Below are 22,941 nucleotides of genomic sequence, written 5' to 3' on the forward strand. Positions count from 1 at the left end.
AGGGGCCCGGGCGCGCCGCCCGGGGAGCGCGGCCCGCGGCCGAGGAGCCTCTTTCTTTGGATCCCTTTGCGTGGAGGAGGGGGGGTCCCTATCTTGCAGCTCCCTGGGGGCCACCCGCAGGAGCCCACTCGCGCTCAGTCCCCTGCCGTCGCCCCCTGGTGACTCTGGGTCGTTCGGGGTCTCCCGGGAGTCCGGCTCTGGAATCAGGGTTCTCTCCACCTTTGGGAGATGGCGGAAGGTTGCAGGATTTTTCATCTGTTGGGGCCTTTGTTGGTTTATTTCCTTGTTTAAGCCAGTGTTTTCCTTTTACCTGGTAAGATCTGCTTCGAATGTGCACACACGCATTCGTAAGCCTCCGTGATAGAAAACTCAGAATCTCATTTTCCTCACCCCTGCGGTCTGCAAATCACAGAGAAGAGATTTATGTTACTTCTGGACTAAAATGCAAAGGCTTAGAAAGTTTGAGTCGAATTCATACCGATGCCAAGCATAGGTTCCATAATTTGACAAGACGTAGAGCATTTACAAAGCATGTTTTTACTTTGATTTAAAAAGCACCCTTCCCGGCCTCTTACCAAATAACTAGACCAGAGTTTTTTATAAAGGCTCCGGCTCGGTTTATGTGAATTGGATGAGTTGTTTTATGAGGCGCCTCAAGTGGTGTCTGCCCCAGAACTTTGTGTGTGTGTGTGTGTCGTTCAAAGCGGAGTACTTGTTTCTGTCTCCAAATTCGGTTAAGTAGTGGTTACAGAGAGGACGAACTGCTGAGAAAACAGAGGGGATTGATTCCTCCCCACCCCATTTCTTTTGTTGTGCAAAATATAATTTGTTCAGTGCCTATTACTCAGTATCTTTAGTATTAAAGGTCTCTCTTTTTTATTTTATTTTATTTTTTTTTTGAGACAGGGTTTCTCTGTGTAGCCTTGGCTGTCCTGGACTCACTTTGTAGACCAGGGTGGCCACAAACTCACAGAGATCAGCCTGTCTCTGCCTCCCTGAGTGCTGGTATTACAGGCGTGCACCATCACGTCCAGCTGTGTAAAAGTTCTTAATGTGGTAGTCTCTGGAACCAGAAATATAGGTGAGGTTCTGTTGGATTACCAGCTTTCATTTAACCCAGTATAAATGTGAAAATAGACAAAGATTCGCTTTGTCTGTATCAGATGGGATCTGTTCCGTGTTTTCCTCTTTCTCCTAAGGAAAAAGAAAAGGTGTTTTGCCTGCTGTTTGTTTTTGTATTGGTATGGCTTGTATTCGTGTTTAAGCAAAGAAGGATAAAATAGACCCAAACTCCTTCTTGCCAGAACTCTTGTGGGCTGAACTGTGTTTTGTCAGACATTGCTGTTAAGGAAGGACAGAGTGACCTTGAATTCAGGGTGTTAAAAGCAGCAGAGGCAGGAACGTTGGTGTTACGAATGAAATGTCGCCTGCTGTGGCATAAAATAAAGCAAGCTTTATTTTTAGAAGCCAGGCGTGCTGTCTTACACCTGAAATCCCAGCGCTTGAGGGGTCGGGACAGGAAGGATGCCATGAATTCGAGGCCAGTCTGGGATGATTTGAAGATCCTGCATGTAAGGGTTCATCTTTTACAGAAAGTTCTTTGGAGGCAGCCAGCCTCTCTCTCTCTGTGTATTGCAGGCTGGTCTGGAACTGGACATCTTCCTGCCTCCGCCTCCCAAGTGCTGGACTAAAAGGTGTATGTACACCACACTGACCTTTGTGCTTTTGAGATTATTTTTCACCATGCTGCCTAGACTGGTCTTCGGCTCCTAGGCTCAAGCGGTTCCTGCCTGTGCCTCCAGACACCTGGGACTGCAGGACCACACCAGTGTACCCTTCGGGAGCAGCTTCTCAAGTTCTGTCCAGTTCCTGAGCAAATGTCCATAAGCACTTCTTAGATGTTGAGTATTTGAAACTGTGACAGAACTTGGAGCGACAGGCGTTACCCTAGGATGCCCGGTTCTTGAGAAGCCAGAACAGTGAAACCAAAAGGTTTGGTTTTGTTTTTAATGGAGAAAATGAAGCTATATTCAGAGAAGACAGAGATCCAGTGACCCAACTCCAGCCCATCCCCAGAATCCTGATAAAGGATATAGAGGACAAGAGGCATGCACAGGTCTAAGCAGTCCAGCTTAGGCGGTGGGCTCACCCATCGTTGACCCTTGTTGTAAGTCTCTGCCTCAAGGTGGTACAACAACTTGTTGGTACTGCCAGCTGCTGAGGTTACATTGTAGAGGTGGAGGTACAGCCTTGAAACTTGTTAGTTGTTGCTGAGGTTACATTGTAGAGGTGGAGGTACAGCCTTGAAACTTGTTAGTTGTTGCTGAGGTTACATTGTAGAGGTGGAGGTACAGCCTTGAAACTTGACTGAGCTCTTCTCTGGGGCTTTAGCTTTCCAGGGCAGAGGCTTGCCGTTGAGAAAGTAGATTAATCTACAAATGACCAGTGCTGTCCATTCTGTAATCATATTTCTTGTACTAAAACTCACACTCCCCACCCCTTTTCTCCTTCCCCTTATCCGCTTAACAGTCGCATCAGTGCTGTGTACGTCCTCATGTTTAGCCTGCTGTTAAATGGGAGGAATATTGGACTGAGAAGTCAGAGTACACAAAAATGCCCATGTGCACAGCCAGCAGTCATGCCTGCTGGGAGCGAAATTGTTTACAAGCCTACTGACCCCATTACACCACACTCAGCCCTATTTCTCTGGTTCATATTCGGTCTCCTGGAGATTATTTCATTTTTTCATGTTTATTGTCTCTTGGCTTTTCCACTAATGATGGATGATATGACTCACCACCAGGGCTGAAGTAGAATAAGGCAGAAAGGAGCAACTATTAGATCCTGATGATTTAGTGATTTACCTAAAGCACTGCTTGTACTGCCCAGTCGCCAAGCATGACTTCACTTGCTACCTGAAACAGAGTGACCTGGAAAGATAGCTGAAACCCTGGGCAGTTACCCTTAAAACCTGCTGACCGCCAGTAAGCTATCAAATCTTGCTTGCTTACCCACCCCACCTGTGGTTTTAGAGCACAAAACCTGAATACCAGCCGGACCCGGGAGCAAAGCTCCTCAGGTACTGTCCTGGCTTCCGTCCACCAGTGAATGACGTCTCCTGTCTTCAGCTCTTACTCTCGCAGAGGGCTTATTTTAGAAAGATTCCCACCGCAGAGCCTAGGGAAGTGCCTGCGACTGGACAGGAACTCAAGTAGGTGTTTGCTGAGTGCCTTCGTTGAGTGGCACGGGTGGCGTGACGTCATCTGCAAGTTGAAGTTTGTTACCTGAAATGTTTGTTTCGTTGTTTTTCGAGACAGGGTGTCTCTGTGTAGCCCTGGCTGTCCTGGACTCACTTTGTAGACCAGCCTGACTTCCAGCTCATAGATGGCTGCCTGCCTCTGCCTCCCAAGCACTGGGATTAAAGGTGTGTGCCACCTTTAGGCCTGGCACCTGAAGTTTTAAGTGAAGGAACTTTTGTTTTAATCTTTTATTTAATTTACTTATATGTATTTGTTTGAGACAGGACCTCGCACACTATGTAGCCCAGACTGGCTTCAGACTCAACCTGGCCTTAAACTCACAGTAATCTTCCTGTGTTAGCCTCCTAAATGCTGGGATTACAGGTATGAGCAAGCACAGTTGACTTGAATTTTTAAAATCATAGTTAAAAGCTTTCTAAACTTGTAAGGTACGCAGATAATTTACCGTAAACAAATGTTGAAATTGAGGTCTAAAAATTGAATGGTACTGCTTTCCTAAGAAAACATAAACATCGCCCTGGCACTCCACACGCCCCAGGGGTCCTGGGAAGCAGACATCTGCTGAAGGTGCCGACTTTTGCATCGCTTTCTCCCAATTTACCTTCCGTTTGTCACCTCCCTGTGGGCTATTCCCCTGGATGATCCTTGCCTTACAGGAAGTCCCTGTTTCTCTGAGGTCGTGCTCAGCCTCAGCCTGTTGTTTCTTACTCGTCTGGCCTTCTATCTCCTCCCCCTCCTTCATTCATGTATTTTATGTACATGAGCGCTCTGTATTCATGCACATTTATGGGGAATCAGATCTCCTTACATCCAGTTGTGAGCCACCGTGTGGTTTCTGGGACTTGAACTCAGGACCTCTGGAAGATCACTCAAGCGCTCTTAACTGCTGAGCCATCTCTCCAGCCCCTTCCTTCCCCCTTCTTATGTCTCCAGCATCATTACTAGAAAATGTACCAACTGCAGAATGTCACCCTGCTCTTCAGTGCCGCCCTCCCAAGCCCACAGCAAGTTACTGGAGCTCTTCAGGGCTATGGTTGCTCCCTCACCACCACACCCCCTCTTCTGTGCATTAGCCACTTCCTGGCTGCTTCTCTCCTCCAGCTCTCCGAAGCCCATTGTTGGAATCATTTCCTGGCAAATGCTCTTCCCTTCCCAGTACTTCTGGCCCTTCCTTGTATGCACCTGGCAGTCCCTCAAGTCTGGGGAACTCCACTGCCTTTGTCCATCGCCTTGCGTCCGCTCTCGCCTCTGCTGCTGCAGTCAGAGCTTTCTTACTATTGTGCAGTACAGACATGCTGTAGAGTTTGTCTTGTTAAGAAACCCGACTTCAGACCCCACAGTTCCCCTTAGCTACACCTCTAAGCTCCGGGTCTCAGCAAAATTTCTCCAGAAGTGTCTGGCCTCCATTTAATAATTAAGTCTTGTCGTCTGGAGGTCTTGGAATTTGATGTTTCCATTGCGGGTCTTTTATTCGCCTTTATCTTTCTTTGCCGATTCTTCCCTTTAGCCTCTAGTTTGTCTGCTTGGTTTGCAGGCCCCCCCCCCCCCCGTCTGTGTTCACTCCAGCAATGCCAGGGGGAGGCCAAGAGAGAAAGTGCCAGGAGCACACCTTCTAATCCTGCACAGTCAGCAGTGAATTCCCCCCCCCCCCCCCGACATGGAGCTCCCACAAGCAAGCATGTTGAGAAGAAGGGCTGGGTGGTCTCAGCTCCTGCTAGCTTCCTCTGCACAGGACTGCCGTGTGAACCTTGACCTGTGTGAGGCACTGTATGGCCGCACAGGCATGTCACCCGGGAAGTGGTTCTCACCCTTCCTCACGCTGTCACCCTCAGCCTTAAAATTATTTTCATCGCTACTTTGTAACTGTAATTTGCTACTCTTATGAGTTGCAATGCAAATAACTGTTTTCAGATGGTCTCGGGTGACCCCTGCGAAAATGTTCGTTGACCTGCTAGGGAGTCTCGACCCACGGGTTGAGAAACACTGAACTAGGGTCTCACAAGCCTCAGACTAGCAAAAGTCCCGGGGTATAGTGGAAGACTGAGGGATGCATAGGTCCTTCAGTGCTTAGAGACCATTTGGACAGATAAGTAATGTACATAAACTAAGTGGGACCAAGGTTTTACACTCACTGCTAATACTGGTAATTATTCAGAGAAAAGAGAACCAGTGTGCCTTTTGTTAATTTTTTTATGTTAGGGTACAAAGTAATGAGTTTCCCCTGCTGCAGTTTAATGCATATGTATCCTAAATGTTCTAACTTCGTTCTCCTCACCTGCTAATGTCTCTTGATAAGTAATTTCCTTTGGGCATAAGTCTGTCTAATATATATGTTCTTGCAGCTACAGACTTATTTATCACAGGTAAATAAGTACCATTTTGAGCCCTTTGCAAACAGTAAATTTCAGTCCTGAAATAACCGAGTGAGGCAGGCACAGTTGCTTCTTTAAAATGACAGGACCAATAGCATTTTGTAGGCATTTTTTTAAATGCTTCTTTATTCAGGTTCTTATATCTATCACCCTTCTCAACCCCAATTCCTTCCAACACCGCAGCACCAGGTAGAAGAGACAGGTTAGTAGGGAGAGGGGATGTTGGTATCCTTCTAGACTACTTCCTACTGATTAGGGGTTTGAATTCCTTAGGGCAAGGCCAATCTTTCTCTAGTCCGGATATCTCCAGTCAGGATATCTCCAGCATCTTGTCTCTTTCTCTCGACCTTCTGACAAACCAGCAGGAGCGGGAAGCAGCAGGAGGAACAGCCACATCACCTCTTTCAGGGCTCTGGTCTTTTTATACCCTCTCTAGAGTCCCCAGAATTAAACTATCTTCAGCTGGCAGAAATAACCCCTGCCAGAGCGTGCATGAGGCAAATAGTCTGCTGCTGTGGGGTTAAAACAAAATATGTTTACATCACATAACTACACTTTTAAACACACCATAATTCTCACTACAGTGTTTCAGATTTTTTTTTAACTTTGGAATATGTGCATAAAGCATATACTGAGATATCTTGGGGTGGGACCAAATCTGTGATGCAAATTCATTTGTTTACTAGGTACCGTTTGTAAGTAGCTTGAAGGTTATTTTTATGCAACATATTTAATGTACTTGTGTTTGGGAATTTATTTGTTTTGATAAATAAATAAAGGCTTGCAATATTTGAAATAGAGGCTTGCAAAATTTGATTCAGGAGCTGATGACATCATATTTACTTCAGGAAGGTATGAAAAAGTTCAGAAGTCTTTGGGAGCAGGGCAGGCGTGGTTGTTCTGACACTTCATGCCATCTAGAGGCCTCTGGTGAGTGCTCATCTCCGGGGAGAATGGCCCTGAGGAATTGAGAAAGGTTTCTTTTCGCTGAGCATTTATAGTGTTGGGAAGCAGAAGACAGTTCCCTGGCAGTGTCTGGAGAAGTCTTGGATGAATGATGCGCCCTAAAGTGACTGTGCTGCGTACTTCATAGTACGTGTTCTTTCACCCGTGGTTGTGTTGTTGTCTGTAAAACTCACAAAGAGTAATAAGCTACACTTTGATCAATACAGGCAGCCACGCTGTAGGTGGTAAAACATCCGAGTCTGGAACAATGTGGGTGTGGCTTTCTTTGTTAAGCAGGGAGGAAGTTCTGTGAAAATCCTGAAGTACACAGCACATTACTGGTCCTCAGTGACTTCTGGCCACTGGATAGCAGTCAGCGACAAAGCCCACAGGAAGCAAAAACCAGCTGGACAAAGCACATTGCATCAGGTTACTAAGATTTTTATACCCAGACGCGGTGGCACACGCCTGTGATCTCAGCACTCTGTGAGTCCAGGACAGCCAAGGCTACACAGAGAAACCTGTCTGGGGGCACAGTAGGGGGAATGGGACACCTAAGATTTTTTTAAATGTGGTGTGTGTGTTTTTTAAATTGTAAGCTTTTTTTTAAAATTGAGCGTGTGCTTGCACGTGCACGCACACACTAGTGCTGTGGCGTGCTTGTGGAGGAAAGAGCACAGCTTACACGAGTCTTCATGCTCCCGGTGGGTCCCAGGGATGAAGCTCCTTTACCTGTCATCCATGTTCATGTCATGTAACTCCCAACATAGCTCTTCCATGGGAGACTCCGCTTCTTCTATGCACTGGAATTACTTACATCACAATTTTGTTGAGCATGGTCCACACACTTTCACCAGGTCATCCTTCCGGCCCAGAGTATTTTCATTTGTAAGAGGAACCCGAGCCAGACAGGGCTGTAAGGCATGTAAGCCGTGGGAGCACTTCATTAGGAGGCAGGCTAGAGCCACTGAGGCTGGCGGTGACCCAGGGCAGCTGGCCTGGTCTGAAGGCTAAGCAGTCAGAGCACGCGTGAAGGCTGAGTCTCAGAGTGGGGTGTTTCTGGGTGGGGCTCATTGCCCCGCTTGAGGCCACAGATGCAGCGCTGAATTATAGTAGTTGAGATGTCTGCAGGAGTGAGTAAAACACTGTATTATTTTTCTCGTTCATATTCACCGTGTTATAATTTCAGACGTAAGGAGAAGTTGCAGAAGAATGCAAGGGATAATGTTTGTGCTCACCCGGATTGCTCAAATGTTAACATCTCTCTCCTCTCCCTCCCTCAGAAATGATGATTCCTGCCCCCAAGTACATTGCACATTCTCGAAAGACACTTTTTCTTTTTATCTCCACAGTGTCATTATAATCAGGAGATGAATATAGTTTTGTTTTATTTTTTCAAATCAGGGTTTGCTTGCATAGCCCTGGCTGTCCTAGAACTCACTTTGTAGACCAGGCCCAGAGACCTGCCTGCCTCTGCTGGAATCAGAGACGTGCCCCACCATGCCCACTGCCTGTTCTTCTAAGATTATCCCTTATCGAATGGTAGTGCCTGCCTCTCTGGTCACCTCGAGTTGGGATCACTCCCCCTCCCCTTTTAAGTCCACACCAGTATCTTTAAATATAAACCAGAGCGTCCAGCTATATTGTACCTCGCCCCTCCCCCCATCTGTCTGGTGACTCAGGCTTTGCGTTTGGCAGGAATGTAACAGGAGTGACACTGCTGTCCAAGCAGGCCACCAAGACGCTTGCTCCTCTTTCCATTTCTGGTGCCATGTTGCTCCGCACTAAAGTGACCATCATTTCCTGCTATGTAAGGAGCCGTCCTGTGAGGAATGGATTTTCATTTTTTTTCTCATTTATTTATTTTATTCACTTTACATCCTTGTAGCACCCCACCCCACCCCACCCCGGGATATTTTGAAACTGAGTAAATGTTTGGTAAGATTGCCGTCAAAGTGGCCGTGGTATTTGAAAATAAAGCTTCAAGAGCATGTAGCAGGCATTTGATAAAACATAGCATTCATTTCTTCCCCTTAGTTTGGAGACAGGCTTTCACTATGTAGGGAACTCACTATAAAGATCAGGCTGGCTTCGAACTCACAGAGATTTGGTTGTCTCTGCCTTCTGCATGCTCTAGAATTTCTTCTTACTAGTTCTTTCAAAGAAATTAGGCATGCGTAGTTGTTGTTGTTTTCTTAAAATAAAAGGTGGGGGAGAAAAAAAAATCCCTTGTGCTATAGACACAGCTCAGTTGTTAAGAGCTTTTGGAGGACCTGGTTTAGTTCCCAGCATACACAGTGGCTGACAACAGTTTGTTAGTCAAGTTCCAAGAGGGATGTGATTCCCTCTTCTAGCCTCTGTGGGTGCCAGGCACACAGGCAGTTCATGAGCATACTTGAAGGCAAGCACTTATACACATAAAATTTTTTTTTATTAAAAAAAATCCTAACCTAGCTAAGGTATTTGTAGCTGTAAATAACTTGGTTTTCTTCGTTATATCATTTTTAGATGATTTGAGATCAGTTTCTGCCTCTGGGAGTTTTTTACTTGTGTATTTGGAGGGTAGAAACAACATTTTAAAGAATCCTTAGAAAAGTTTATTTCACGTCTCTCTTCTTTTTTCTGTGTAGCGTCCTGTCCCAGCCAAAAGCCCACTCCGACCATCTTGCCCTGTTTAAAACCCCTTAGTCTTCCTGCGCTCAGACCCTCCAGAGCTGTGTCGTCCACGCTGTAGGCGCTGTTTCTGCAGGATGTGCTGTGGTCTACCTTGAGTCTTTCTGACGTCCTGGGCAACGTGCGCTTTCATAAAGCATGTCCTCACCCCCGTAGTTTTGCAGACTTTGGCCTTCACTGTGTGTGCTCTGTATTGTATATCAGGGGGATGGTTTGGTTGGAATATAAAGAAATGGAGGCAAACCCAATAAATAACTCACTCAGGAAGTCCCATCCCTGTTACAAAGGCTGTTTCCCTGCATAATATGCATACCTAACGTGTGTGTGTGTGTGTGTGTGTGTGTGTGTGTGTGTGTGTGTGTGTGTGTGTAACTCTCGCCAGACTAGAATTTACTTTAAACTTGTGGTCATCCTCCTGTCTCGGCCTCCCGAGTGCTAGGATCACAGGTGTGTGGCACCACACCTGCCTCTAGAGAATGTCCACACCCATGTGTTGAGTCCACCAGCTGTGTCTCTGCAGAGCCTAGCACCTGTCCAGTGAATGAGCTGCCTGGGACCTGTTTTGTTGACAACCTTCCTGTCTACTCTGACGAAGCCGTGCTACAACAGGAAGGGGACACAGATGTTCCGTCTCTCTCCTCTTTTACTTCCCACTCCAAGTGTGAGCATTTGCATCTGAACTCCTCCTTGATGTAGTAAATTGATCCTGGAGACATTCACCAGGTTTTTGTACAAGCTAGAGAGGGTTTGGCTTAAGGGTGGTTGGTTTCTTTATTTTAGTTCAAAATGAGTACTTACGTGTTTGAGTAGCCATAGTATCCTTGTAGAGGAATCACAAAAGATCATCTGTTAGCTGTCTGTTCTTGCTCTGTTTTTTGTATGTTTGACTTGTGTTTGTGTTGGTCTGCGTTCTTTATGCTAGTAATGGTTGTCTTGTGCATGCTAAGCAAGTGCTCTACCGCTAAGGATAGCCTACTCCATTTTAAATTGTATGTGTGTTTTCTTTTTTTATTAAGATAAAAATCTCAGGATGCAGCTAGCTTGGAGTGGTCCGAACTTCACTGCCCTTCTGGCTTTGAGCTCGCAGTCCTGGTGCCTCTGCCTCCAGACTGCTGAGATTACCGCCATGTCTGGTGCTGTCATTCCCTTTCAAATGGAACTGGAAGTGCGCTGGGTACCAGGACGTAAAGACTGTCAAGGAGTCGTGTGTCCAGGGAGCTGGGAAGATGGCTCAGTGGCTGAGAGCTCTGGCTGCTTTTCCAGAGGACCTGAGTTTGGTTCCCAGCACCCACATTGGGTGACTCACAACTCCTGTTTCAAGTACTCCAACACCCTCTTCTGGCCTCCATGGGAACCTACATGCCTGTGGCATATACACATCAGACTATGTAGACATACACATAGAAAAAATATATCTTTAGTTGGGCATGGTGGCACTCTGGAGGCAGAGGCAAGCAGATCTCTGAGTTCAAGGCCAGCTTGGTCTGCAAAGCTAGTTCTAGGCCAGGTAGAGCTATATTATAAGACCCTATCTCAAAAACATCAAACAAAGAAACAAACAAAAAGTAGATTTTTTTTTTTAAGTTTTTTTTTTTTTTAAAGAAATTGAGAATCCATTTGGGGAGCTCAAGTCTGCTGCAGTACCAATAATCAAAAAGGGTTTGTCTTTCTCTGGAAGGTAAAGGTTCAGTAGATTGCAGCCATGAGGTACCATATGAGAAGTACTGAATAGCAGGGCAGAGCTGATCAAATCAGAGGCCTCTTGTCAGATGGAACCCTGGAAGGCTCGGCTTTAATGGAGACTGGTGTGCTTCTGGGCTAAGAGAAAAGTAGGTGTCACGTGTGCAAAGGAATAAACATTTCTGAAGGAAGAGGGAGAAGTGAGAGTAAACAGCTCCAGCTCACCTGTGTGGCACCTCAGGTGGAAGGCATGGACGGGGCCCTGGTTTTGAAAGGGCTTCAGTGTCGTGCTGAGGGTTGGTGGCACTTTTTTTTTTCTTTCCTTTCGTTTTGTTCTCCTGAGACAGGGTTTCTCTGTATAACCCTGGCTGTCTGGGAACTTGCCCTGTAGACCAGGCTGGCCTCAAACTTGCCTCTGCCTCCCCACTGTTGGGATCAGGTGCACCAGGACTGCCTGGCCAAAGATGGCATTTTTAAATTGTGTTTTAAATAAGAGACTGGCATGAACAAATTTATATTTGAATCAAACTTAATTGAAATCAGCCCAAGAATATCAGCAGTAGACACAGCTGCCAGCTATCACAGCTCTGGAGAGGACACAGTGTTTCTTTGCATTGTATATCTATAGATTAGATATATAGATATCTATAGATTATATATCTATAGATATCTATATATCTAATCTATATCTATAGATAGATATAGATTAGATATCTATATATAGAGAGAGATAAATATATGGACTTTGGAGACAATGTGAACTAGATTTTTGTTACTGGTTTTGTGTGTGTGTGTGTGTGTGTGTGTGTGTGTGTGTGTGTACAGGTTTATAACACTTATTTTACCAGTGAACCTTACTATGTCTGAACCTTATTGAAATGCCAGCAAAACTGGCTTCATCTACCGCAGGCCTGGTCTTACTGTGAAAGGACATCATCACCAGTTAAGTCCTGACTTCCTCTTTGGTGTGCCAGAGAGTGGTCTCAGACCCTTGGGCATTTAAAGATTTGAATGCCTTGGTACACACTTCAGAACAGTTATGTCAGAGTGTCTGAGGGTAGAGGGTAGACCCATGTATGAGTATTTGTTTGTATTCTTTTCCTAGTTGATTTGAGACTGGGTTTCATGTAGCCATGCCTGGCCTTGAACTGGCTGGGTAGATGAGGGTGACCTTGAACTCATGCCTAGCTGCAAGCCTTGCTTAAAAAAAAAACAAAAAAACAACCTTTTGTCTATATCTGTGTCTGTGTGTTTATACTGTGTGTGTGCAGATGCCTGAGGAAGCCAGAAGAAGGCTGGAGTTACATTTGCAAGCCAAATAACTTGGGTACTTGGAACCAAATTCAGGTGCTCGGGAGGAGTGCCAAACACTCTTAGACACCAGCCATCTCTCCAGGCCCAAGCTTTTAAGCGAACTTTGGTTTTGAGGGTTGTTGGGGCGGCACAGCAGGACTGAGAGGAAGGTGCAGCTATTCAAAACCTCCCCAGCCACACACCTGCCCACAGGCTCCGGTGTTCCCAACACCCCCACCAGAGTGGGGCCTTGGAGAAGGCTGTTGAGCCTGCTGGACCTGTCCTGGGACATCGCTGGAACCCTAGGACTCTAGAGCTTACGGTAGTGTCCACTTCTAGTGTGTCTGGGGGTAGGGCCGCCATTATGAGCACATACACAGTAGTTCCAACGTTTTCTAGTAGCTTAAATGAGCACGATTAACTTATTTATTTAGGTATTTATTTTGTGGGTTTTTTTGAGGAATGCCCTCCTTGGCTTTGACCTTGAACTGGCTGGGTAGATAAGGGTGGCCTTGGCTCTGTCTCTCAAGAAGAGAGCACAGTCTCTTCTCCAGTCACTACAGTGACTTTCTGGTGTGGGCTGGCTTTGTCTCCCGCATCCTCAGACATACCGTAAATCTTCTAAGATTTCAGAGTTCACGCAGTTTCAGACACAACGATCTTTTGCTTAAAGAGAAGTTCTGTGCATGTTTCTGCACTTGGGAAGGATGAAGTGAGCTCTCCATTGGTCAGGCCATCAGAGCTTTCAACATGGGGTGTTAATGTACAACCCACCAGAAGGAAGATGATCTGATTTACCAGTGTCGTGTTTTCACCTGCTTGCCAAGAACTGAGGACGTTTGGATCCTACACGCACGTGCTCTGGGGCAGGGGATGGATGCACTGTAGATGTCTGTGTGTCTCCACGAGGCTGTCAGGTCCAGGGTGGGCTCCTAAGAATGAATGGTCAGCTGAGGAAAAAAACGCTCAGTCACAGGAGACGGAGACAGTCCACACTGAGAGAGGCAGAGAAGCAATGCCAGGCCAGATAGTCAAGTGATGGGCGATCGGCGCAGTGACTGGCCTGATTCAGGACCTTTTGAATATTTCTCAGTTCAGCAACAGAACCATCTTTGTTGGTTAAAAAAAAAAAAAAAAAAGTTCAGGATAGAGATGTAGGCAGCTGGACATGCATGTGAGTGGAAGGAGCTGAGTCTGAGAGACTGGGGAACCCTGTCTGCTTCCACAAGGACATGGGAGTTTCTCCTAAATTGAAATCTCAACATATAAACTCCCTTTCGAGGAGCCCTGAGTTAGCCTTCTTCAGGGTTGTGTCAGCCAGCAGACTTTACCCTGAGTTGTCTCTGTAGGCCCTTTCTGTGATGGTGTTTTAAATCTAGGATATATGTTTGTTTTTTGTTTTTCGAGACAGGGTTTCTCTGTGTAACAGAGCTGTGGTTGTTCTCAGTCTGTAGACCAGGCTCACCTCGAATTCAGAGATCTGCCTGTCTCTGCCTCCCGAATGCCAAGATTAAAGGTGTGTGCCACTATGACCCGAAAATCTTGAATTCTTTATCGTGAAGCAAAATAGGACTTTGATTTTTTTTTCTTTCCTTAGTTCTTTAATTTCATCCTTCCCCACCCTCCCAACACCTCCAACTCCCCCCCCCCCCCCCCCCCCCCCCCCCCCCCCCCCCCCCACATTTAAACCCTGAACCCTGAGCAGATTGAGAGAGCACCAGGCATTAGTCAGGTAACCAGGATATATTGGTGAGCATTGCCGAGCCAGCCCCCTGCCCAGCGATGGCCACAGACAGCTGTCCTTTCTGCAGAGCGTGATGGGAGGAGTGACAAGGGAAGGACAGGCTGTCCAGGGAGCACTGGGGTGGGGGAAGGAATTTACTTCGAGATTGAGGCCTGAAGCAGAATTTCAGACAAGAGTGCGGAGGCGTGTGTTCCTGACGAGTGAAAAGTTCACTTGATGAGTATTTCAGGCTCACTGAATGGAGTATATTATTGTAGCCGTCCCTAACTTTGTGTCATTCAGCTAAGAGATCCAAAATAGCAACCCTGACTCATAGGAGAACCCACTTGAGCTCCGCATGGTCTCTGGCCACCAACAGCAGCCAAGCAGCCCTGTACCTGAGCAGTCCCCACTGATGTGATCAAGCTGGCTCTGCCTTCTAACCCCCCACCCCCACCAGATTGCACAGGCGCAGTGAGCACTACTGAATTTTTTGACTGGGAACGTCTTGGAATTAAAAAAAAAAAAGACACTATTCCTTCCCTTACTAATGTCTTTTCTCATTTTTTTGTTTATTGTTATTGTTGTTTGTTTTTCGAGACAGGGTGTTGAGGCCTGGCTGTCCTGGAACTCACTCTGTAGATCAGTCTGGCCTCAAACTCAGAGATCTGCCTGCTGCCCCCTCCCAAGTGCTGGGATTAAAGGCCTGAGCCACCACCGCCTGGCTTTCCCCCAGTGTTTATTCTGAAAAATAAGATGTGTAAGGGAAAAAGGCAGAGAGAGCCAGAGACTAAGACAGAGAGAGTGCACAGCTAATGGGGTAAATGTGAAAATGAGCGCCAGGCACTTGCAGCTCTGCCGTTGTCATGGGCCTTTCTAATCTGTCCCCCTCGGCCGTGGCCCAGCAGTAATCATTATTCTGAATAATCTTGTGTTTACTGTTGTATTTTGTTCTTTCCTTTTAAAAGGTCACGAGTGCTTGTCTTAGGAGATAATATTAGCCCTTCACATGTCCCAACAGAATCAACAAAAGATAGGCCAGAGAGCAGTTCCTAAGTAAATGGACTGGTTGTACTCTTTTACCAAAGAGGACATTCTGACAACTTCACAAAGCTTAAGAAAGAGAGCTGGTTAAGAGAAACCTTAAGCAGGATCATTTGAAGCATTTGAGGTTTTTAAAAAATATTTACTTATTATTTAAATAACATTCTGCCTGCATGTGTGCCTGCACACCAGAAAAGAGCACCAGATCTCGTTGCAGATGGTTATGAGCCACCATGTGGTTGCTGGGAACTGAACTCAGGACCACTTGGGAGAAAAAGCCTGTGCTCTTAACCTCTGAGCCATCTCTCCAGCCCTTGTTTCAGGTTTTTACAAAGCAGTGTATTAGAAAAGTACCTGGTTGGGGCACTGAGGATTTCCTCAACCAATAACAGCTTCAGGATCATTGTCTGCATGGGCTGTGAGTGTTTCTTTAGTCACAGCTGTGCTATCCAGTATATTTCCAGTGATTTTACAAGTTTGAATTTATTTAGAATAATAAGGGTGCCTTGCTCACTTCATGTTACTTTAAGTAATCAGACTATTGGGACAGGCCATGTCAGGAAATGACCTCCTGGACAAACTGCTTGACAAACCGTGTGTGAATTTGCTTTCTTCCGGCCAGGTGGTGTGGCACACGCCTGTAGACTCCGCTAGGACTGCCAGCATGAGCCTGCCCAGCTGCCGGACCAGACAGCAGAAAGAAAGCTCTGCTTCTTTGTCCTCTCAAACTCTGTATTTTCCTTTTGTTCTTCTCTAACATGTTCTGACTCTCCATCCAAAGTGTAAGCACAAGTGTGGGCGTCATTTGCTTCTCGTGGAAATGACCTTGCTCAGGTGTTTCTGTCTGTCAAATGTTTTCTACAAGTCTTTCAGTCTGAGGCCATCTCCATGCTCTTTGTTGTAACGGCCAGTGTCCCTTAGCTGCTGAAAGATGACTTTGGACAAGATGCAGTTCTCTAGGGCACAATACTGAAGAGATCTTTCCGGTTTGTTTGTTTGTTTGTTTGTTTTCTTGACCTTTAAGCTCTAGCATAACTCAGCAAGGTTTCTTTCTTCTTGTCAAACCAAGGTTAAGTGTTCAGTTGCCGTTACTGTCTGAGTTTCTGTGGAAGCTTATGTGAGCCTTAGAAGTTCACCAGTATGGGAGTGCTTGATAGTAATCTTTTTATTCATTCATCTCGTTTTTGTTTTATTTGTAGACAATAGTTTTCCCTGATGTCAACAGGAAAAACTTTTTTTAAAGAGTTTTGGTTCCTAAAGCTAATATACTGTTTCCCGGTTTTTGTTTTTTTCCTGTCTCCTTTTCTCTCTCTCTCTCTCTCTCTCTCTCTCTCTCTCTCTCTCATCTTTTTCTCCTTCTGTTGTAATAAATACCATAACCAAACAGTCCACCACGAAGGGAAGTCTGGGCAGAGACTCAAGGCAGGAACTAAAGCAGAAGCCATGGAGGAACTCTGGTTCCTGGCTTGCTCTGTAGGCTCCATTCAGCTACCTTGACCTCCCAGGACCATCTGCCTACAGTGGCCGGGGCCCTCCCACGTCTATCATTAATCAAGAAAATGCCCCACGGGCTTGCCCGTAGGCCAGCTTAAAGAAGGGATTTCCTCAGCTGAGCTTCCTTCTTCCCAGATGACTCTATTTGGTGTCAGACTGACAAAAAAACTAGCCAACACACATCGCAACAGTCATTTTCCTTATTTTTTTTTAACTCTTATGTTTTTAACTTTAATTTTGTTTATGTGTGTTGCACCTAAATGGAAGTTGCACACATAATGGAAGTTGGTGTGAAGTAGCGTGCGTGCTGTAATGTGCATGTGGGGGTCAGGGGACAACTGTCAGGAGTTTGTTCTCTTCCCCCTTGGGCTCTGGGTTCGGAAGTTGAGTTGTCAGGCATATACAGCAAGCACTTTCACCCTCTGAGCTCTCCAGCCAGCAGCTTTAACTTTCCCTTCATTTTGAGAAGTGTCAGATTTCCACATGGCTGTCTCATACATCTTTATTTTTGGTTGACTTCCCCACCATCCTCTTCTCTCCCATATCTCTGCCTTCCCCTACCTTAACCCTTCTGTTTTTATAGCATATCTGTATATCTGTTCTGCTCTCCTTCCCCTCCCTTCCCAACGTAAAGAATCTCCTTTTCCCTCTCACAGGCCCTTTTACGTTTTCTTGGTTCTGGACACACTTTACCTAAACGCACATATATAAAATTAGAAGCTAGGATGTGTACGTAAGAGAGAATATATACGCTTTGCCTTTCTGAGCTGGGTTACCTCACTTCCGATTTTCCAGTTCCACCCATTTCCTGACATGTCACAATATCAGGTTCTTTACAGCTGAATCAAGTCCCATTGTGTATGCCCCCACATTTCATTACCCGTTCATCAGCTGTTGGCATCTAAGATAAGAGCCACGTTTTTTTTTTTTGTCATGATCCTATAATTATAAATTCTAGACCTGAAAAGACTCTATTTGATATTTTTTTCACATTGCGATTCCAGCCTTTGGTGGCTTGGAATGTAGCTTAGCACACAGTCCTTTCTGTGTCTTGGTGTTCTTTGTATTTGCATGTGTAGACGTTTTAATTAGACCCTGAGAACTCTCTTTTATGACTCTGAAGCTGAGCTGTCTGAATCCACAATAATTTAACTATGTTTTCCTACTGTAATAATGGGGGGGGGCAGGACAAAGCAAGCCATTCCTAATTGTTTAAGAAAGCAGTGAAACCACCCTCTGCTTGGAATGCAGCCTTAGAGGGAGACCTGCCCTCTAGTTTCTCTCTCTGCTCACACAGCAGAGACCTTTTCTATCAACGTGCCATTCCTGTCAGAAACACTTGCAGTGTGCTAGTGTAAAAGCACGTTGGCTTCTACACTCCGCCATTGCATAGAAACCATACAGAGGTTGAAGCAAGAAAAGCCGTTGCAGTGTGCTTGGCAAAAGCTGGTTGGGGTCTAGCTGCTGTTAGTACGTTGAAACCACACGCAGAGTTGAAAGAGGCCAGCCTGGTCTCACAATGGCGGGCCATGATCCAAAGGAACCATCGTAGTTGAGGAAGCTATGTATTGGTGGTCTGTGCTTTGAAACTGCAGATGATAGTTTAAAGAACATTCTGAGAACTGAGGAGCATTTATAGATTGTGTGGTGATGAGAGATCTTCAACAAAGCTTTCCAGGCGCTTTGGTTTTGTGACTTGCTCTTGTGTTGAACGAGGTGGCTACGGCAGTGTGTGCTAGGCCAGGGTGGCTGGGCGTGTGGTGGAATCACGCAGCCCTTTCTAGAGAGGAGTCTATAAAGTCTGGTGCCCCGTTGAGCAGTGAAGAAAATTTTGGTGGTGGTATTTAAAGATATAGAAGAGTATAATCTAAGAGACTACACTTTGATAAAGTATGGCAGATTGAAACCATCCAAGTTCTGGAAGTCAGGCAGAGCAGAAAAAGAGAGAGAGAGAGAGAGAAAGAAAGAAAGAAGAAAGGATTTACTTTTGTAATTTTTGATGATCATGACACAGTTGATAAAAGTGTTCAGAAATGCCAGCTGTCAAAGGGCATGATTGTCAAGGGATGTTTCTAAACAAGAGATGCAGTCTGCCAATCCCAGAGAAGTCAGTCAGTGGGCATAATTGTGAAGGGAGACAGCTATTTCCATACGAGAGATGCAGTCTGCTGGATCCCGGAGAGGTCGAGGAGGTGGATGTGGCAACTGTACGGGTTCTGGGGGAGACTTTGGAGGTAGTTTTGGTCGTGGTGGAAACTTCGGAGGTGGAGGTTGTGGTGGTGAAGGAGTGGCAGCAGGGGGAGTCATGGACGTGGTGATGGTGGATTTGGAGATGATGGTAGCGATTGTGGTGGTAGTCATGGTTACAGCAGCAGAGGAGGCTATGGTGGAGGAGGTCGTGAAGGAGGAAACTGGTGGAGATAGCTGTGGTGGTGATGGGAATGCTGACAACTTTGGAAATTACAGCGGGCAACAACAGTCAAAGCATGGGTCCACGGATGAGGGTGGCGTCAGGCGATGCTTAGGGAGTCCATAAAGGAGTCAGCTGTTGGTCTGGTGGCGGAAGTGGTAGATATGGTAGCAGAAGGTTTAACAAATGCAGAAAATGGCTATGGAGGAGAGGGAGGCGTTGTCAGGGAAGCTGCAGGTTACTTTGAGACGGTTGTTCCAAATGCATTAGAGGAACTGTAAAAATCAGCCACCGAAGGAACGATGGTCCATGGTCAGAAACATCACTGCAGCTTAAACAGGAAGCCTTCTTTCTCAGGACTGTCATAGCACAGTTTGCAAAATGTGCAGCTGTTTATTAATGCATTCCCGAGGTCTTTTCTCTTTTGTAGCTTTTCATTACACCAGGTATATTTCCCTGTAAATTGTACTAGTAGTGCCAGGAATAAAAAAAATTAAGGAATTTTCAACGAAAGAAGGAAAGACAGAGAGAGAAGAGAGAGAGAGAGAAAAGTTTAAGCAAGAGTCACTGTTGCTCGGTATAAACTGGCTGGGCTTTAGCTGCTGTTACTGCGTAGAAACCATGTGCAGACTCAAGCAAGGGCTTTCTCCTGAGAGAGCTATGCAGAGCTTTTGACACAATACTTTCCCTTTACCTCTCATCATCCCGGCTTTCTGAGATAGTCCCAGGCTTGTACTTCATGGTGCTCTCCACCCTTAGATACATTCCTAGCTTCTTCAGGAGGGGTGGACGCAGCAGCATGTTTGAATGAGGTTGGAGAGCTGGGGGAGAAGGCCTCAGGGAATGTGAGAACTGGCCTGGTTCTGAGTCATGTAGGGAGCCCTGGAAGGCTTGCATGGAGGAGTGACGTGATCTTACCTATTTTTCTTTTCAACAAAACCTTTCCGAGCTCTGTGTGGGACACTTGCAGTTAAGTGGGTGGGGCTGGGAGTGAAGACACTGGTTAGGAGGCCACCGAAGTTTTCTGAATGAAGTGCTGCCTTCCTCCAGGACTGTAGCACTGAGGCTTGGAGAGAGTCGAACTGTGGTTTAAATTAGGGAGAAGGTGGTTTCTAGACAGCTTTGGACCTTGTGAGGAAGAAGAGTGAGGACAGCTCTGCAAGTCAGGAATTAGGAGTTTGGTTTGGGCAATTCAGATTTGTGACAGATGTCGGTCTCAGGTTCTGAGTCATCACTTTTAGGAGCTCTGAAGGGAGATGAAGTCACAAAAAGCACCATGAAGTGCAGGTGGGTCTCAGGGACTACCCTGGGGCTCTTTGACTTGTGGGGATGAGGAGAGCAGGGAGAGCAGCGAGGTAAGAGTTCCAGGGAGAACAGCCTTCCAGAGCCAGACTAAAATTTCAAGGAGCAAGGACGAACTCTGTTAAGATTCAGAAGTTAACATTGGTTAAGCCACGTGAAGGTCACATTTTGATTGGAGGAGCAGGAAAATCTGATTTGGGTTTCTTCATGAGAAAAGAGTTGGAAGTTAGACACCAGGCCTGTTGAGTTAGAACTCCTAGCCTGGCTCTGAGAGTGACGTGTGCAGAAGAACTGGTGGGAAGGTGTTTCACAATGAAAGGCCACTTGTTTGCTCTCCTCAGCAGCCTTAAGTAATGAAATCATCTCACCTAGACTGCCAAAAACCTATTCGGTGTTTGACTAATGTTTTTCTCAAAATTCTTGACTGTAAACTCTGCCACCTGGCTTTCTTTTTTTAAATAGGTGCTCACTGTCTAGGCCAGGCTGGCTTCTATCCCTCAGTGTCCTGCTTAGGCCCCCAGTGCAGGGATCTCAGGCCTATGTGACCTTACCTAGTTTCCCCAGTTCTGCATGGGACATCTCAAGGAAAGAGCCCTTTGCAGCTGGGCCCCGAGACAAGGCTCTAACTTAATAAAATCCTTGGGAAACTTTGTTTGTGGACATCAGAGACTGGGACTTGCAGTTCTCACCATCTGAGGAAAAAACGTGTCAAAACCACACAAGAGTAAGTGAGGAACACGTAAAGCTAATGCTCCTGCCATGAGCCAGTTAACTGGCCTGTCTTGTTCCTTGTCATTGGTTCTGAACCCAGCTCCCCCAGGGCTGCTGCTGCCTCCCCACAGTTTGCAAGGCCCGCCTTTTGTTTGCTCCTAGTCTCAAAGAAAGGCTTATTTTGAGGCCTGGGCTGCAAATAATAATCCATTGTTCCCTGTAATAATAATCCACCCTCTCTGAGGAGAAAAAAATTTGCCTGCTTCAGTGTGGCTATCAGTTTATTTAAAAGAATAGCCAAAGTGGCCATTATATTCTGAGAACAAACATTTGCAAGATGGTTGGGAGTAATGGGGGGTGCCCTTATTCTCCTTGGCGGGAGCCACAGCTAAGCCTTCAGGGAGAAAATGACTGTCAGTCCCGGTGATAATGCTGGACTGTTACATTCTGAGAGTAGTTGAACACAGCAGGTATCTATTCCAAACGGTTTCTTAAAAGAAGACCTTATTTTGCAGATGGGTGTTTTTAGGTTAACAGTTTCAGGAAAAAGGCATTTAGCCTGTGACAGTGCCTCTGTTCTGACTGAAGACGTCTTACAGGCTGCAGCCTCTAGCCACCCCCCCTGCACTTGGGTAAGGTCTCCAAGAGAAAAAAAAAAAAAAAACGACTGTTTTAAAATTGCAAACGTTAGACATATTTTAATTAGCATTTCCTGGGCTTGGGCTGACTGAACAAACATGGAGGATGAAATACAAACCTGAACTGATGTGATCAACTATTTCTAGAGCCCCTTGTCCCTAGCACAGGGCAAGTTTAAGGGCGGTAAGATTAAACTCACAAAACCAAATAGATTATACATTTCCCTGCCTTGAGTCCTTTACCAGAAGAATGTCAGTTAAGTAATAACAAAATGATCTTAGATTAATTCCTTTAGATATAAATGTGAGTAAAGCTTATGTGATAACAACTGGAGTATATCACATAAATACAAAAACTGTTCAGAGAAGTATGAATAAGACCTTAGTGGTATTAAAAATAGGTCACCAGGGAAACCCAAGAAGGCTTTTTTTTTTTTTTTTTTCTGTTCTGGAACATACTTTGTAGACCAGGCTGGCCTCAGACTAACAGAGATCCTCCTGCCTCAGCCTTCTGAGAGCTGAGACTAAGGGCATTTGTCCCCCCCACACACACACCCACTACCAGGAAGGCTTTCCATGGACGAGCGGGGTGTTTCTCGTTGTATTAGTTGCTTTACTGTTGCTGTGTTGTAAGAAGCCTGAGAGACTGTTGATGGTTGAGAGAAGCCACTCTGCAAGGCCAGCTGCTGTCTGGCTCCCTGAAGAAGACAAAACGCTGGAGACAGGAAAGGGCCAGGAGCCTAATCAGAGATGTTTAGGAGAGTGAAATATTAGATATGATGCCTCAGTGAGGAATATATGTTGTCACGCTCATTGTTAAAATCCATAGGACTCAGGAGTCTTCCCACGAGTGAACCCTAATGTAAAGTGGGATCTTAGTTAACGGTCGTGTAGCAATATGTTTATAATTGAGACAAATGTGCCACACTAACGCCAGATGTTATAGTAAGAGAGGAGACTGGAGGAGGGGATGGAGTTTGTGGGAACTCTACACTTTGCCTGCAGGTTTCTGTAAACATGAAACTGCTTTTACTATTTGTTCTCGCCTGTGAATGATTTTTTTTTTTTTTTTACATTTATTCATTTTATCTTATATGTGAGAGAATCAGGCCCAGGTCCTCTGTAAGAGCAACAAGTCCTCTAAACTGCTGAGCCATCTTTCCAGCCTCAAAAAGGCCTCCCTGCACCCCCATACACACAGGGTCTCAATACGTCTCCCCGGGCAACCTGAAACTCACTGTAACCCTGGGTGTCCTCAAACGCACAAAGATCTCACTGCTTCTGTCTCTGGAGTGCTGGGATTAAAGGCATTTGCACCAAACCTGGCTCATCTGTTAATTAAAAAAAAGGGGGGGGGTGCTAAAGAGATCGCCCAGAGGTTAAGAGCACTGGCTGT

The 22,941-nt window shown here is 45.8% G+C and overlaps 1 protein-coding gene across 3 annotated transcripts in view; it reads left to right on the forward strand.

Annotated features, from left to right (window-relative positions):
• Mpzl1 (myelin protein zero like 1) overlaps positions 1-22,941 on the forward strand; it is a 39,410-nt gene that overhangs the window by 686 nt on the left and 15,783 nt on the right. The gene's annotated exons all lie outside the window — the stretch shown is intronic.

Source organism: Psammomys obesus, unplaced genomic scaffold, assembly GCF_907164565.1.
Source record: "Psammomys obesus unplaced genomic scaffold, mPsaObe1.curated_primary_1811, whole genome shotgun sequence".
In the NCBI taxonomy this organism is placed as follows: domain Eukaryota; kingdom Metazoa; phylum Chordata; class Mammalia; order Rodentia; family Muridae; genus Psammomys; species Psammomys obesus.